The sequence below is a fragment of the Carlito syrichta genome, unplaced genomic scaffold (genome assembly GCF_000164805.1).
Source record: "Carlito syrichta isolate Samal-C Ts95f unplaced genomic scaffold, Tarsius_syrichta-2.0.1 Scaffold301521, whole genome shotgun sequence".
Taxonomy (NCBI): Eukaryota; Metazoa; Chordata; class Mammalia; order Primates; family Tarsiidae; genus Carlito; species Carlito syrichta.
Genome location: NW_007245617.1, coordinates 1 through 16573, shown reverse-complemented (window position 1 = coordinate 16573; position 16573 = coordinate 1). Strand labels below are relative to the sequence as shown.

The 16573-nt window shown below is 42.6% G+C and overlaps 2 pseudogenes; both read left to right on the top strand.

The window, feature by feature from the left end:
• The first annotated feature begins 2425 nt into the window (after positions 1 to 2425).
• Positions 2426 to 2870, top strand: LOC103257072 (annotated as a pseudogene).
• An 11363-nt stretch (positions 2871 to 14233) lies between these two features.
• On the top strand, positions 14234 to 14680 carry LOC103257071 (annotated as a pseudogene).
• The last annotated feature ends 1893 nt before the right edge of the window (positions 14681 to 16573 follow it).

Below are 16573 nucleotides of genomic sequence, written 5' to 3'. Positions count from 1 at the left end.
TGCTTCCCCTAAGCAGACACTCTCTTTCCATGCTGTTCTGCCTGGGAGCTGGGAAAGAATGAGACAGGCTGTCCCATGGCCGCTTCAGATGCTATACTGTGGGGTCACACTCAAAGCCCATAGCCACTGAGACGAGTGCAGCACAGGGGTATGCCAGCCCACACTGCTACAGTCTCTTGACATTGAGGTTCAATCATAGCTCGAGGTTGCAGCACAGTTTCAGTGGTGATGAGGGTTGGAACCAGAGAGTCTTCCTTCTGGGCCATGGGTATCTCCCTGGCATTAGTGGGTCCAGAGGCTCTGTCTCCAGGACCTTGCCTAGGACCTGTGGTCACTGCATTTTGACAAGTGTTGGGTTTCACTGTGGCAGGCACTGATCTGAGTTGAGGGTACAGTCCTCTGCTTACTTCCCTCTCCATTCTCAGATGGAGTTATTGGAGCTTCCTGGGTTTTTATGCCTGCTACCCAGAAAGGCAGAAACCGAGACAGCAGCTGTTGCGATAGAGAAAGAGTTGGATAATCACAAAGTAACTGAGTGAGGAGGACAGGAGAGAGTTCTAAAATCTGATTCCCTGAAAATTCAGAGGCTAGGGGTCTTTAGGGTAATTTGGTGGGCAAGGGGCTAAGGAATTGACTCTGTTGATTGGCTGGGGAGGAAATCAGATGTGTTGAGATTGTCCTCAGGCACTTAGTTTCTGGGTGGGGGTTCTTGACTTATCTGTCCAGTTGGCCTATCAGGAAGCAGAGTCTGAAACAGAGCTGAGACTCCAGCCTTAGGCTTATGTTGTCTGTGAGGAGTAATTGGGAGAGTGAACAATGGATGTGGGAATCCCTAGTGAACAATGTTACTAACACCCTTTGGTTGATTAAACTTTTAGATACTACCAAGGAGGTCTGTGTGACCTAAAATCCATTGTTCTTTAGGAGAAGAATAAGGTATTTAAGCTTGCAGGCAGCTCCAAGTCTAGGATATGCATGGAGGGAGAAACTTTGAAAGAGTAACTTAGGATTTAGGTATGCTTGCATTCTAAAAAATTCAGGCCTCTGTCACAATTCCAACTTAATGGTTTTAAAAATTAATTTGATATAGGCAGTTCCGGAGGCACTTTTTGCACTGTGTAGTCCAGGTTTTGGGGAGGAATGGGAATGGCAGTCTCTTGGTCACCAAGGTTAATACTTAGCTGGGTCACTCCCAAAGTCCTTGGAACCTGGGACCTGTATAACCCTGTGTTGCCAGGTGGAGTGTGGGGCAATGCTCATGAGTTCTTTGAGTCCCTACGGAAAAGAATTTCAGAGTAGCCTGCAATCTTTCAAAATAGAATTTATTAGTGATAGAAAGACAGCGAGAGAGAGAGACACACACACACACAAGGCAGAGAGCTGGCATAGGTGGGTCTCTTGAAACAAAAACCATGCCTTTGTTTGATATATTTTCACAATATTGTGCTAAACAGTGTGGGCTACAGGTATCTGCTGTGAAGAGACTATGATCTCTCCCGCTCTGGTGGGTAGGGGTAGCCTTTTCCCAGCACACAGATTTGGTCTTTGACAGGAAACTTGGTAGACTTTCAGTGATTAATGTTTCACTAATACATGAGCTAAAATATGGTCTGATGATGATTTATATGCCTCGATGGGCTTTTCTTTGAGGAGCTGATGGAGTTTGGTTGGGGTTGTCCTTTATCTTCAATGGGGACCTAGTAGATTTTTTGTAATTATTATGGCAAACCATGAACTGAAAGGTTGGAATGCAACATTTCTCCTCCTTGATGGGGTTTTATTTGATGAGCTGGGTGGATGGGGTAGACTGACAAGTTCATATTCAGCCTGCAGAAAAGATGTCTGGATGTTTCCCTATTTTGAAACTAAAAACTGCTCATAAGACATTTATCTATCTCTGTCTACCCTATCTGAAAATACCCTGACCACCTGGAGCATGTCCCAGGCACACGCTGATAAGTCCTGTCTGCTGCTTCAGTTCACTCAGGGCCTGATGTAGATGGCCAGTGGTGGCGCAGGATTGAAATGAGCCTATCCTGTCAGGTCTACAGTTTTACACCTGTGCTGTGGTGAGTTCAGAGGCTTTGTTCGTGGGTCCTGACCTGGGGTCTCTGTGGCACTGCATTGCTCTCAGGTTTGCTGGATCATCTGCATGTCATGACTCATGACTGGCCCAGGGGGTGCTCTCCAATTCAAAGTCCTTCACTCAAATCACTCTCTTTCCCTCAAGCAGGCTGTCTCCATGCTGCACCACTTAAAGTTAGTGAAGAGGTGAGGTAAATTGTGATATTCTGCCTTCCTTACTCTCTTCAATGCCTCTTTTGTGCTTGTTAGGTCAGTTGGCTTTGCCCGTGCCCTGGGAATACAAAGAATGGCACAGAAATTAGATTTGAAGCGGAAGTGTTATGCACCTAGGGATAGCAAAATGATGAGGTGTGTGCCTAACCTATTGGTCTGCAAACTGGCCTACAGCAGGCAGCTGGATGAGTTGAAGGAGAAGATCCCAGCCGATGAATCCCTGGCTACTGGAACTGATCAGGATGGCAGAAGTATATCGTGTTGGGTTGGACATATAGTACTGATTGAATTTTTGTTGCAACTTGGCGTGCCAGTGGATGATGAGGATGATGCAGGTTGGTCTCCTCTTCCTGTTGCTGCTTCTGCTGGCTGGGATGAGATTGTAAAAGCCCTTCTGGGAAAAGGTGCTCAGGCAAATGCTGTCAATCCAAAGGGCGGTACTCCCCTGCATGATGTGGCTTCCATAAACAGGAATGAAATTGCTGTCTTGGCACCAGAAGTGAGGCTAATCCGGAAGCTAGGGGCCCTTATAGGCTACAGCAATGCACCAGGCAGCAGCCAAGGACACTTAGCCTATGATGCGAGAATGTGGAGGAAGCAAAACTGCTGGTGTCCCAAGGAGCACGTACTGACATTGAGAATAAGAAGGAACGACATCTCTGCAGTGGCCGAAGATGGCCTGGGTCCAATACCCACGAGAATGGTGGAAGGTTAAGTACTGTGGCTATGTTCTTACTTTCTATGTTTTGCTGTTTTTCCCAGTGTCCTGGAATTAGCATATCTGTGTGCAAGACATATCTATGAATGATGCAGTTTTCTTACCTCAAGGTCTAATAAACAAGTTGACTGATGTTCCTGCTGAGATAGCCACTCTAAGCTTACTGCTTGCTTTCCTGTCCCTGAATAACTGATGTGACTCTTCTAGTTTGATCGTGTGTTCTTCTATGTTGAGTTTTTGCTAATTTTGAGCAAGTGATTCTATGGATGGGGTGAGGCTTCAGCAACCTCCTGTCCACCTTTCATTCCCATTTGAGGCAGGGGAGCCCTGATAGCCACAGGCCAGTTGTGCTGCCAAATAGGTTTAGGTCGTGTTTAGAATGTTCCTCTGTACAGTTGAAACACATCCTAGCTTATTTTTTAGGTTCGCTCGGGTCTATGCCAAATATTTCTGTTTTTTTTTTTCCAACTGTGAGATTTAATTTATGTTTTGTGATAGGAGGAATACTTATGTATTTGTATTTTAGTGGATGAAATTTTAAGTTGGAGGGCATGCTCTAAAATCATGAAAAACCATAGCCCCTGTACCTAAGTATTTTTCTGATGAGCTGCTTCTTTAAAAAAAGTATAGTTTTTAAAACAAAGTTTTAAAGCACCTTTATTGGGTTACCTTGTATTGAAAAGACTGTCAAACTTGTTAAAATGACATGTAGCCCAAATGTATTTTGAAATGTATTTCAAAAATTAAAAAATAAAACATAGAAAGAAAAAAAAGAAAAGAAAATTTATTTAGAGCGTAAGTCAGAGGAAAAGAGGAATCCACCTCTCCAAGATTGGAGAGGGGGTGCAAATGCTTAAGGGACATTTGCCAGTGAATGCTTGAGGTAAAAAGCGGGAAAAAGACATGAATAGACACTTTTCAAAAGAAGATAAATGGGCAGTCCACAGAAACATGGAAAAGTGCTCAGCCTCACTGATCATCAGAGAAATGCAAATCAATACCACATTAAAATACCACCTAACCCCAGTAAGAATGGCCATCATTAATAAAACAAAAAATAACAGGTGCTGGTGAGGATGTGGAGAAAAAGGATTGCTTCTACACTGCTGATGGGAATGCAGTCCAGTAACACCTCTTTGGAAAACAGTGTGGTGATTTCTGAAAGAACTAGAAATTGACCTTCCATATGACCCAGCAGTTCACCTATTGGGATTATACCCAGAGGAACACAAATTATTCTACGAAAAAGATACCTATACACGAATGTTTGCAACTCTATTCACAATAGCAAAAACATGGAACCGACAGTGTTTCCCATCGAAGCTGGACTGGATAAAAAAATGTGGTACATATACGCGATGGAATATTATGCAACCATAAACAAGGACAAGTATATGGATTTTGTAGCAACTTGGATGGATTTGGGGTCAATCATACTCAGCAACAACTTAACACAGAAACAAGGAACTGCATTCCATATGTTCTCACTCATAAAAATGAATTACAATTACAATGCTATAAGAAAGCGATTGACAGTAGTGGGAAACCATCAGGAGGGGCGGTGGTTCGATTGGCAGTTGAGGGAAACTGCTAGGGGAGGGAAGGGCATGTCTCATCAACAAGGATGCCTGTATAATCAATGTTTATACACCTAACCCCGAAATGTACCCCACATCTTTATAATAAAAAAAAGAAAGCTTTCAAAATTTCTTGGGGAGGGGGTGACAAGCATTCACAGGAGCTGATGGCATGGTGGTGGGTTCTGTTTCTCATATTCTGATGACCGGATAGGTGGGTGAGTCAGTCACTGAGCACACAGACAAAAGGTGGCCTGGTAGCTGGATGGGTGGGTCAACCAAGGTGGTTAATCACATACATTGATGGGCTGGACTGGTAGCTGAAAGACAATCTTGGAAGATGTTCATCTTAATGTCTCCCGACTGGCCCAGGAATTTGAGCAAGGGTTATTGTCATGTATGAGCTCAAGGTGATCAGAAAATCTCTGTTTTGGGCTCTGTCCTTTCAGTGTTGAAACTGGGTACTGTGATCTCTCACCTGGATTCCTTAACCCCTGTGAAGGTAATTTTGTGCATGGATAGTTGTTCAATTTCCTATTTCTGTGGGGAGAGGATGGCTGGAGTGTCCTGTTTTGCCTCTTGGTTCATCACTCTCTCCCTTAAAAATTACTACCCAAAGCCCCCTTCTGATTCCCCTAGAACTGATTCTCCTATCGCCATCCTTAAGAGTTTTAATATTAATATTTGAGCTCAAATAGATTTAGGTTTTGGAAGAGACATTTCTCTGGGGAAAAGGAACAGAAACACCCCGGTCTTTATATAGAGGAGATGGGGGGACATCCCCACTCCCTTCTCCCCAAGTCTCCAGGGCTGAGTTTCCTTCCCCTGGGTTCAGCTCACTCACTCTGGTGGGAATTGGGCACAGATGAAGGAGCCAGGGGTGTTCACCATTTGGGGGTCAATAGTGCTTACATCTTATCTGCCCATTCAGTTTTTCTTCGGCCCATTCTCTCCTTACAGAGGACTTGAGTAATGTAGTTCTGGCTGTGTGAACCGTCAAACTCCAACCATCTTCTCCATCAAGCCTTCTCATTAAGTTGTCTATATTGTGTGTGCTCCTGTAAAGGTACTGAAATAATTCCTCCTGGGGATACTTGGAATACAAACTAACTGGAAGATTCCAGACTCCCTGTGAGAAGCTGAGTCCATGAAATAGATGTCTTAGTATACCAAGGTCTTTCCACAGCCTCTATGGGTACTATCGGGGAATCATTGACCCATAGTTACAGTTAATAGGAGGTAGACCATGGTTGTGCACGTGGTTAGTTTGTAGATTGAAAAATTTTTTAAAGTATTTTATTTTAATTTTAAATTTTGGTTACTATTCAGAAATAGAGAGAGAAATGGTCATGTGGAGGTAAATTTTGGGTCTCACTTGGTGCCCACTTCACCTGATTTGTGATCAGGTACCCTTATTGATGAGGTGTGTCCCCACCTCCCACCCCCCCCGGCAGTCCGGCCCTGGGAGTGGCCTCTCCATCCCCACTTCCTACCACACATCTCCCTTCACTTCCCTGATTCTGTTGTCCATAAAACATCCTCTTCTGACATGATATGGCTGCTACTTAATTTTAATGGTTAGTATCTGTCATCTTTCCCTAGAATGCCTGCAACTTGGTAATAGAGACTCTCTTTCTATTCTTCCCTGCTCTATCTCCAACCCAAGCATTGTGTTTTCTTTTCTTTTTTAAATTTGGAAACATAGATTTATTAAAAGAAAGATATGCTACAGCAGCATACCAGTGAGAGTGTGGACTCCCCATGATTTCTTTTAAGTCAATTGTGAGGAGCAACTGTTCACCTGTGGCATTTCTCTGTTATTTATCTCAGGTGACCCCTCCAGTCGATATAAGTATGACTTCCTTCTCTCCCTTCAGTAGTTTAACACCCAGTTGGTGCGCATTATCACATTCTGTAAACAAACACGTTAATTGTGGGGATTCAGCTTTATTCTGTGCAGAGAAGGCCCTTGAGGCCACCCTCTGCCTCCCCGGAGAAGTGCGGAGTGAGAGAAGTGTGAAGGGTATTGATGTGGGTTTCCCCTCACTGCCCAAGAGAGATTGCTCCTTAGAAAATGCCCACTGCGGTGTTCATGCAGCAAAGGAAAAAAATCTGCAGGTAATTCCTCAAATTTTTTAATGAAAATATTTAGCAATTATTATATTAGAAATAAAAATTATAAATTTCTCTCAGCATACCATCAACTCCATTAAAAAAGAGATCTATTTTTTCAATGAATGCATACTTAGTCACAAATGTTTCTTTTGCTTATTATTTACGACTATTGGAAATACAATTCTAGAAAAAGAATATTGCTTTGAAGCTAACAGACTTTATTGCTACATTGCATATATTTTTAAATTTTAATAAATTACACCATAAAATAGAAATCATTCTTCTGTATCGAAATAATAATTAAAAACTGTCACAAAATATAGTTTGATGTCCTGCTAATCTCTAGTCTCTAAAGCATCTCTTTCACTGCTGATGACAGAGAATCCAAACTTTCAGTGAAGAGAATGTCTCACGTTTTTGGTGTTTTCCAGGAAGGTCCATATTCATTAGATTTGGAAGAATCGGTCACGAAGGAGCTGACTACCATGCCTGGCATGTGAAGATGGAGGGACTCTAGCCCAGGGAGGGCTCCCCTTGATCCACTGACCTGAACGACCGTCAGGTGAACTCAGGTGGGGGAACACCTGAGCGCAGGGGCGGGAGCAGCGCTGCTGGAAGATCCAGTCCACTCCTGGGCCAGGAAGCACAGGTCTCAGTTCCAGGCCTCCTGGCAGGGTTGGAAAGGCTTGCCGTGATGAGGTGATTTCCACAAGCTCTCCAGAGACTCCAGCGTTCGCAGCATCTCCTCCATGTCTTCTTGCTGTTTGGAGCGTTTTTGCCTCTCGTCTTTCACTCTTGGACCAGGGAAGCTGATTCCTCCTTCAGCATCGAATTGGGGTTCTTCACCTTGTCGTAGGCGTCTCTAAGGCTGGGCAGATCGAGAGGTTCTGCCTCCGGCTTGGCCTTCCCCAAGAGGACTGGGTCTCTGCACACTCCTCTCCGGCGGCGGCGAGCTTGTCGATGAGGCGGCATTTCTCCTCGACCTGGGCAGCCAGCGCTTCTGCAGCCGCTCGCGTCTCCCGTAAAGCCGACTCCGAACAGACCAAACGGGTCTGAACACAAGCGAGAGACCCACCAGGAGGCCGACGAGAGGGGGACACACCAGGGTCTCCCCTGGACGCTGCGGAAGGTAAACTGCGGCCTCGGGCCCTGGGCCAGCAGCTCCTCTCCCACCTCGCCCAGCTGCCCGAGAGCCATTCCGGACCGGGCTCCACCGAGGACCCCTGCCCCTCCACGGCACGCCGGCTACCGCGGGGCCCTGCCTGGTAACCCTGGATCCTGTAGCCACAACAAACAGCCGGGCCCCGCGACATTCCGCCGGGACCCCAACTGCCAGGGAGCAGTCTGGATGGGCTAGTTTCAAGTCGGTTGGAGAAGAAGATGCAGAAATAAATGTGCTCGTCTCCATGAATGTTATACGGTCGTTCTTTTCTTTCTTATTGCTTTTATATTGACATAAAATTGAAATATAGGAAAATGTGCACAGGTGCAGACGTATGGCTTTACAGACTCAATCCTTACAATCCTTTTGGTATCCAACCTCCATATCAATATATGATTATGTCCATTATCACATAAACTACCTCCTGTTAGCCTCAATCTATACCCACACAGTCCTCCACATACAGTCTCAGTTTTGATATCTAAACATTCATATTTTAACCATTTTTCACAACTTCACAAAAATTAGGAAAGTCGCCACGTGCTCGTTTTGTCTGCCTTTCTGCCCTAACGTGCCTGTTTGTCCCACACTTCCAGACCCAGTGAGTGTGTGGGAACAGCAGGCAGGCCCTTGAGGAGTCACCAGATGAGGAAGTTCTTTTGCTAGCTAAAGCTACACATCCAGCTCAAACAGTCCCCACTGTAGAAGACTGTTTCCTGTATAATTCAGTGGGAATTTTTTTCTTGTTCATTGATTCCTGAATTTGGTGATTCATGAATGTTAATGTAGTTTTTTAAATTGTATAGGCAATACTGAAAATATATTAGCTTCCCATTCAGTTCCATGAATAAAATGTCTTTCATTTACTGGCTATAAGTTCTCAAGATACATATCACTATGTTTTCTAGTCACTTTACACTAAAACTTTACTAATTCATATTCATCCTCATTCTCCAGGGATGGGGTTATGCATTTCAATTAACGGTTTTTATTCAACATTCAGCTCTGCTTCTTTTATGTTTATACAACATTGTAACTGTTGTTTGAAAAGTGACTCAGTATTATGAGTAATTAAAAAAAATACATAAACTAGTTTTAAATTCTTCAGCCAAGAGGCGTTTTAAAAATTTTCTGAAGAGATGTCAAACCTAATAGAGTGTAAATCCGATTCCTAAAACACATGTGTGTTCTCTAAAGATCTCATTGTCCTAGTTTTCATTTTGCAAATTTCAAATTAATGATTTCAGCACTTATGTATGTACCATCGCAGTTAAAATACAGTGACATGGCTGCAATTACATTTGCAAATACAGAATTTAAAATGATGCTGTTGGTGACTTGACCTCCTGATTCCTTGAATGTAGGAATATAATATTTATAAGAAGTAGGCAATTATCAGCACATTTGTCTCCATTAATATTTTCTCCATATAGTATTATTTAAAGCACTCCAAACACCCCTTTCCCTTTTATTGATAATGGATGGATATGTCAGAACTCAGGGTGAAAATTAAGAAATTTTGGACCTTATGTAGTCCTGCTCTCTATGATTTGGCTTTTTTTCCTCATCTTATATCACGTATACTTATCATAGACAATTAAATAAGATTAATTACACTTTCTTGTTACTAATCAATAAAAAATATGATGATGAAAGCAAGTTAAGCATGTTTAGCAAGAAAACCAGACTTTGCTGTTATTTTGTTATTGTCTTTATCAGGGAAATAGATTCTTATGCAGGATTGTTTGCATTTCGTAATCATAGAAGCTTTTTATATGTGAGGCAGCTACTCTGGAATTTTTCTATTAACTTTGAAATAATACTTTCTATTCTGATTTTACCCCCAGGTGAAAATGTCTTAATACTGTGAACATCCCAGAGACACACATCCTGAGTTGTCCTTTACTATCTTCCCATTTGCTTAAACAGTGGGTAATTGTCACATTTTTAAGAAACCACTGCCCTCCATTACCCAAATATTCCTCAAGTTTTTCTTCTTCGTTCACCTGGAACACCTTTGAAAAATATCTGTGTCCATAGCACTGAAACCTAGTTAGTGATGATCATGTTTTCTGTGACTGTCCAGTTCCCTCTTCATAGTTGCTTTCATATTTTCCCAGCTACAATTGTGCAACCAAGTAGGGCATGTTGACCAACAGACCCACATTAGCAATCCACTCACACACTGAGTGGTCAATCTCACTGCTCAGATTATTTCTGACTGTTTTTGCTTTAATGTGTAAAAGACAATGACAGTGATGACTATGGTGAAGTTAACCTGTGGGTAATGACAAACCAGGCTATGCACTTTCATGTATTCAAATGTCAGTGCATCACTTAGTGAGGGACTTAAATCATTGTTTACATGTTATCTGTATCCAAGGAGAAGTGCTTATTTATTTTCATTGCAAATAGGGAAAAAAACATGAACCCTCTCTATGTTCTCCCTGTAACGTGTCAGGATCAATAGATCTTAAGAGAGTCATTTGAAGACAGTCTATTCATGTCATCTGGCTGGTTGTGAGGAGTTTGTATTCTCTCACGCCGGTCTCCTAAATGGTGGGGTGCGATTCAGGTGGGAATGTGATAAAGCACAGCTGTAAGACTGAACTGATAGACACTCACTTTCATGATTGTTCCCAGTCTCCAAAATATGTGTTCTAAAAAAGTAATAGATGAACATAGAAATAGCTATGCCCGTTTTTCTTTTCCTTGCCTGGTTGATCTGGCTAGGCATTCCAATAAAACGCTCAAAAAAGTGGTGAACATAAGCACCCATGTACTGTTTCAGTTCTTATAGAGAGAGCTTTCAGTGTGCCTCATTCTGTTTGAGGTTTGCTGTGGGTTTGTTTTATATGACTCTTAGTATATTGAGGTACATATCTTCCATACTCAATTTGTTGAGAGTTTTTTTCATGAGGGAATATTGCATTTTAGTGAATGCATGCCTTTTCCATATATATTTAGGTGATCACATGATTTTTCTCCTTCGTTTGCTTGATGTGTGATGTACCTGTTTTGATTTGTGTATACTGAACCATCCTTGCATTCCTCGGATGAATTCCACTTGATCCTGGGAATAATCTTTTGTATGTGCTGTTGGATTCAGTTTGCCAATTTTGTGAAAAATTTTGCATGTCTCTTCATCAGTGAAATTGGCTTGTGGTTTGCATATGTGAGTCCCTGTTGGACTTTGGTATATTTTCAAGTAGGCTATCTTTGAACTCAGTTATTCTTTTTTTTTCTGTTTGATTGATTCTACTGGTATGCTGTTTATTACATTTAGAATTTGCTTTATTGCATTTTCCATCTTCAGAAATTTAAATCAATTAAATCTCTTTGTATTTTTCTGCATATTTAAAAGTTGTTTATGTTTTACCAGAGTTCCTTGAGTTTTCTTAAAATATCTCTTTTGGATTCTCTGCCTGCAAGACCAAACATCTTCATCCCTTTAGAATCAGTCTCTGCTGACTTATTTTGGAAATTGGGTGAAGTCATAATTTCCGGAATATTTTTGATGTTTGTGAACATGAAGTGATGTCTGTATATTAAATAATTCAATATTTATTTCAGTTGTAACACCTTGGTTATGTTTGTGCTTGTCCTTTAAGAGATTGTAAGCAGTCTGATTATTATGATCTATGAGTCTGTGGTCAGCTCTGGTTTTATTTTTAACCTCTAGAGGACACTCTATGCCCAGATGTGCCATGCTTCCAAAGTTACTGTGTGGGTTGTCCCTGAAGGACTGGAGAAGGGCTTAAATTGGGTACTGCATCCCACTGGGTCTGCACGTTTTTGTTTGGAGCCAGGGCAGGTCCACAGGTTCTGTTCATTGTCCCCAGGTTGGAGCCAGGCATTGCAGGGGTTTGCTCAGGGCTAGGTCTCCTCATGGTGATGGGCCCAGTCTGTGATGGGCTGCAAGACAGCATGTTGTACCTGCTTCCTTCTGCTTCCCCTAAGCAGACACTCTCTTTCCATGCTGTTCTGCCTGGGAGCAGGGAAAGAATGAGACAGGCTGTCCCATAGCCGCTTCAGATGCTATACTGTGGGGTCACACTCAAAGCCCCTAGCCACTGAGATGAGTGCAGCGCAGGGGTATGCCAGCCACACCGCTACAGTCTCTTGACATTGAGGTTCAATCATAGCTAGAGGTTGCAGCTATAGTGTCAGTGGTAATGAGGTCTAGAACGAAAGAGTCTTCCTTCTGGGCCATGGGTATCTCCCTGGCATTTAGTGGGTCCAGAGGCTCTGTCTCCAGGACCTGACCTAGGACCTGGGGTCACTGCATTTGGGTTTCACTGTGGCAGGCAGTGATCTGAGTCTAGGGCATAGTCCTCTGCTTACTTCCCTCTCCATTCTCAGATGGAGTTGTTGTAGCTTCCTGGGTTTTTATGCCTGCTACCCAGAAAGGCAGAAACCGAGACAGCAGCTGTTGCAATAGAGAAAGAGTTGGATAATCACAAAGCAACTGAATGAGGAGGACAGTAGAGAGTTCTAAAACCTGATTCCCTGAGAATTCAGAAGCTAGGGTTCTTTAGGGTAATTTGGTGCGCAAGGGGCTAAGGAATTGACTCTGCTGATTGTCTGGGGAGGAAATCAGATGTGGTTGAAATTGTCCTCAGGCACTTCATTTCTGGGTGGGGTGGGGTCCTTGACTCATCTGTACAGTTGGCCTATCAGGAAGCAGAGTCTGAAATATATCTCATACTCCTGCCTTAGGCTTATGTTGTCTCTCAGGAGTAATTGGGAGAGTTAACAATGGATGTGGGAATGCCTAGTGAACAAGGTTACTCACGCTCTTTGGTTGATTAAACTTTTAGATACTACCAAGGAGGTCTGTGTGACCTAAAACCCATTGTTCTTTAGGAGAAGAATAAGTTATTTAAGCTTGCAGGCAGCTCCAAGGCTAGGATATGCATGGAGCGAAAAACTGTAACAGAGTACCTCATGATTTAGTATGCTTGCATTCTAAAAAATTCAGGCCTCTGTCACAATTCCAACTTTATGGTTTTAAAAATTAATTTTATATAGGCAGTTCCAGAGTCACTTTTTGCACTGTGTAGTCCAGGTTTTGGGGAGGAATGAGAGTGGCACTCTCTTGGTCACCAAGGCTAATACTTAGCTGGGTCACACCCAAAGTCCTTGGAAACTGGGACCTGAATAACCCTGTGTTGCCAGGTGGAGTGTGGGACAATGCTCTTGAGTTCTTTGACTCACTACTGAAAAGAATTTCAGAGTAGCCTGCAATGTTTGAAAATAGAATTTATTAATGATAGGAAGACAGAGAGAGAGAGATACACACACAAGGCAGAGAGCTGGCATAGGTGGGTCTCTTGAAACAAAACCAATGCTTTTGCTTTATATATTTTCACAATATTGTCCTAAATAGGTGGGCTATAGGTATCTGCTGTGGAGAGATTACGATCTCTCTCCCTCTTGTTGGTGGGGGTAGCCTTTCCCCAGCACACAGATTTGGCCTTTGACAGGAGACTTAGTAGACTTTCAGTGATTAATGTTTCACTAATACATGAGCTAAATTGTGGTCTGATGATGATTTATATGCCTTGATGGGCTTTTCTTTGAGGAGCTGATGGAGGGTGGGTTTGTCCTTTATCTTCAATGGGGAGCTAGTAGATTTTTTGTAATTATTATGGCAAACCATGAACTGAAAGTTTGGAATGCAACATTTCTACTCCTTGATGGGTTTTTATTTGATGAGCTGGGGTTATGGGGTAGACTGACAAGTTCATATTCAGCCCACAGGGCAGTCCAGCCTGCAGAAAAGATGTCTGGATGTTTCCCTATTTTGAAACTAAAAACTGCTCATAAGACATTTATCTATCTCTGTCTACCCTATCTTAAAATACCCTGCCCACCTGGAACATGTCCCAGGCACACACTGATAAGTCCTGTCTGCTGCTTTAGTCCACTCAGAGCCTGATGTAGGTGGCCAGTGGTGGTGCAGGATTGAAATGAGCCTATACTTTCAGGACTACAGTTTTCCACCTGTGCTGTGGTGAAGTCAGAGGGCTTTGTTCAGATACCGGGGTCTCTCTGGCACTGCATTGCTCTCGGGTATGCTCGATCACCTGCATCTCATGACTCATGACTGGCCCAGGGGTGCTATCCAATTCAAAATCCTTCACTCAAATCACTCTCCTCCTCAAGCAGGCTGTCTCCATGCTGCACCACTTGAAGTTGGTGAAGGGGTGAGGCAAGCTGTGATATTCTGCCTTCCTTACTCTCTTCAATGCCTCTTTTGTGCTTGTTAGGTCAGTTGGCTGAGCCTGTGCCCTGGGAATACAAAAAATGGCACAGAAATTAGATTTGAAGTGGAAGTGTTACGCACCTAGGGAAAGTAAAATGGTGAGGTGTGTGCCTAACCTATTGGTCTGCAAACTGGCCCACAGCGGGCAACTGGAGGAGTTGAAGGAGAGGATGCCAGCGGATGAATACCTGGCTACTGGAACTGATCAGGATGGCAGAACTGCATCGTGTTGGGCGGGACATATAGTAATGATTGAATTTTTGTTACAGCTTGGCGTGCCCGTGGATGATGAGTATGATGCTGGTTGGTCTCCTCTTCCTATTGCTGCTTCTGCTGGCTGGGATGAGATTGTAAAAGCCCTTCTGGGAAAAGGTGCTCAGGAGAATGCTGTCAATCCAAAGGGCGGTACTCCTCTGCATTATGTGGCTTCCATAAACAGGAATGAGATTGCTGTTGTGGCACCAGAAGGTGGGGCTAATCCGGAAGCTAGGGACCGTTATGAGGCTACAGCAATGCACCAGGCAGCAGCCAAGGACACTTAGCCTGTGATGCGAGAGAGTGGAGGAAGCAAAACTGCTGGCGTCCCAAGGAGCAAGCATTGACATTGAGAATAAGAAGGAACGACATCTCTGCAGTGGCCAAAGGTGGCCTGGGTCTAATACCAAGAGAATGGTGGAAGGTTAAGTAGCGTGACTATGCTCTGACTTTCTATGTTTTGCTGTTGTTCCCAGTGTCCTGGAATTAGCATATCTGTGTGCAAGACATATCTATGAATGATGCAGTTTTCTTACCAAAAGGTCTTATAAACAAGTTGACTGTTGTTCCTGCTGTGATAGCCATTCTAAGCTTACTGCTTGGTTTCCTGGCCCTGAATAACTGTTGTGACTCTTCTAGTGTGATCGTGTGTTCTTCTATGTTGAGTTTTTGCTGATTTTGAGCACGTGATTCTGTGGATGGGGTGAGGCTTCAGCAACCTCCCATGCACCTTTCATTCCCTTTTGAGGCAGGGGAGCCCTGATAGCCACAGGCCAGTTGTGCTGCCAAATAGGTCTAGGTGGTGTTAAGAATGTTCCTCTGTACGGTTGAAATACATCCTAGCTGTTTTTTAGGTACACTCAGATCTATGCCAAATATTTCTCCTTTTTTTCAACCATGATATTTAAATTTATTTTTTGTAATAGGAGGAATACTTATGTATATTAGTGGATGAAACTTTAAGTTGGAGGGCATGCTCTAAGATCATGAAAAACCATAGCCCCTGTACATAAGTATTTTTCTGATGAGCTGCTTAAAAAAATATAGTATGGTTTTTAAAACAAAGTTTTAAAGCACCTTTATTGGGTTACCTTGTATTGAAAAGACTGTCAGACTTGTTAAAATGACATTTAGCACAAATGTGTTGGGAGCCGGCCTTGGAGGTCCACCTGATTGACAGGGTCCTGGTGGGCCAAAGACCCAGGGCCACAGGGTGAGCCAGGGAAGCTGAGGTCCTTCTGTCTTTCACCTTTGCTGTTTGGTATGGCTGAAGAAATTCTGTGCAGGCGTGGAAGAAGAAAATGGCATGCTTATGCGAAGTACTCACACCTAACCTGAGAATGTCATGGTTCATCTTTCCATTTTCCCACTATCCTGCTTGGCCTTTTCTAACATATGCAAGGGTTAAACTCTGAAGCACATCAAGAATGCTTTCTTTCACTTGGTTATAAGCTACTAGATATTGCTTGAGTAAAAAATGATATAAGTATATTCACTCCTTATTTGATTTAGAATTATGCAGTTTAGTGTTTAGACATAAGGTTTTTTAGAAGCACAAGTTTATAGTAAGTTCATTATGAATTCATTATAAGTTCTAACACTTATCTAGGAGTTATGTTGGTGATTTATAACACTGTCTTCACAGACTTAGGATAAAGATTAATCGTTAAGGTTTTTACTTAATTCTATAGTTAAAATTTTAAGTAAATGTCTATAGAGTGGGTTTTTACTGAATTCATAATATACTAATTAGATGCTTTTGTGATAATTAACTAAATACAGAAAGTAACCTTGGGGGCCTGGGAAATGTCACTAAAGTTTCTTTTGAGTTTTTTTTAGAAATAAACACTGCAGGATAAGAGAAAAGTAATGAAGACACCTGAACAAGAAAGGTGATTATGAAGCTTTGAAGGTCATAGAAGCCCAAAAGAGAATAACTCCTGCTACATGGAGAACTTTGCACCTGGAAACTTCCTTGAGACATTTCAAGGACTGTAATTCGGGACTTTGAACTAAAACTATCATTTTTGGCTTTATGATAAAGACTCATTAACTAAAAGTAGATAGTGTTCTTGGATTGTTTGCCGCTTCTACACCGCTAGATGGTGGTAACTTTTAAAGCATATGTACACGAAGGAATATTCTTTGTCTTGCCCCTTTATGAATGGTATAAAAGCTCG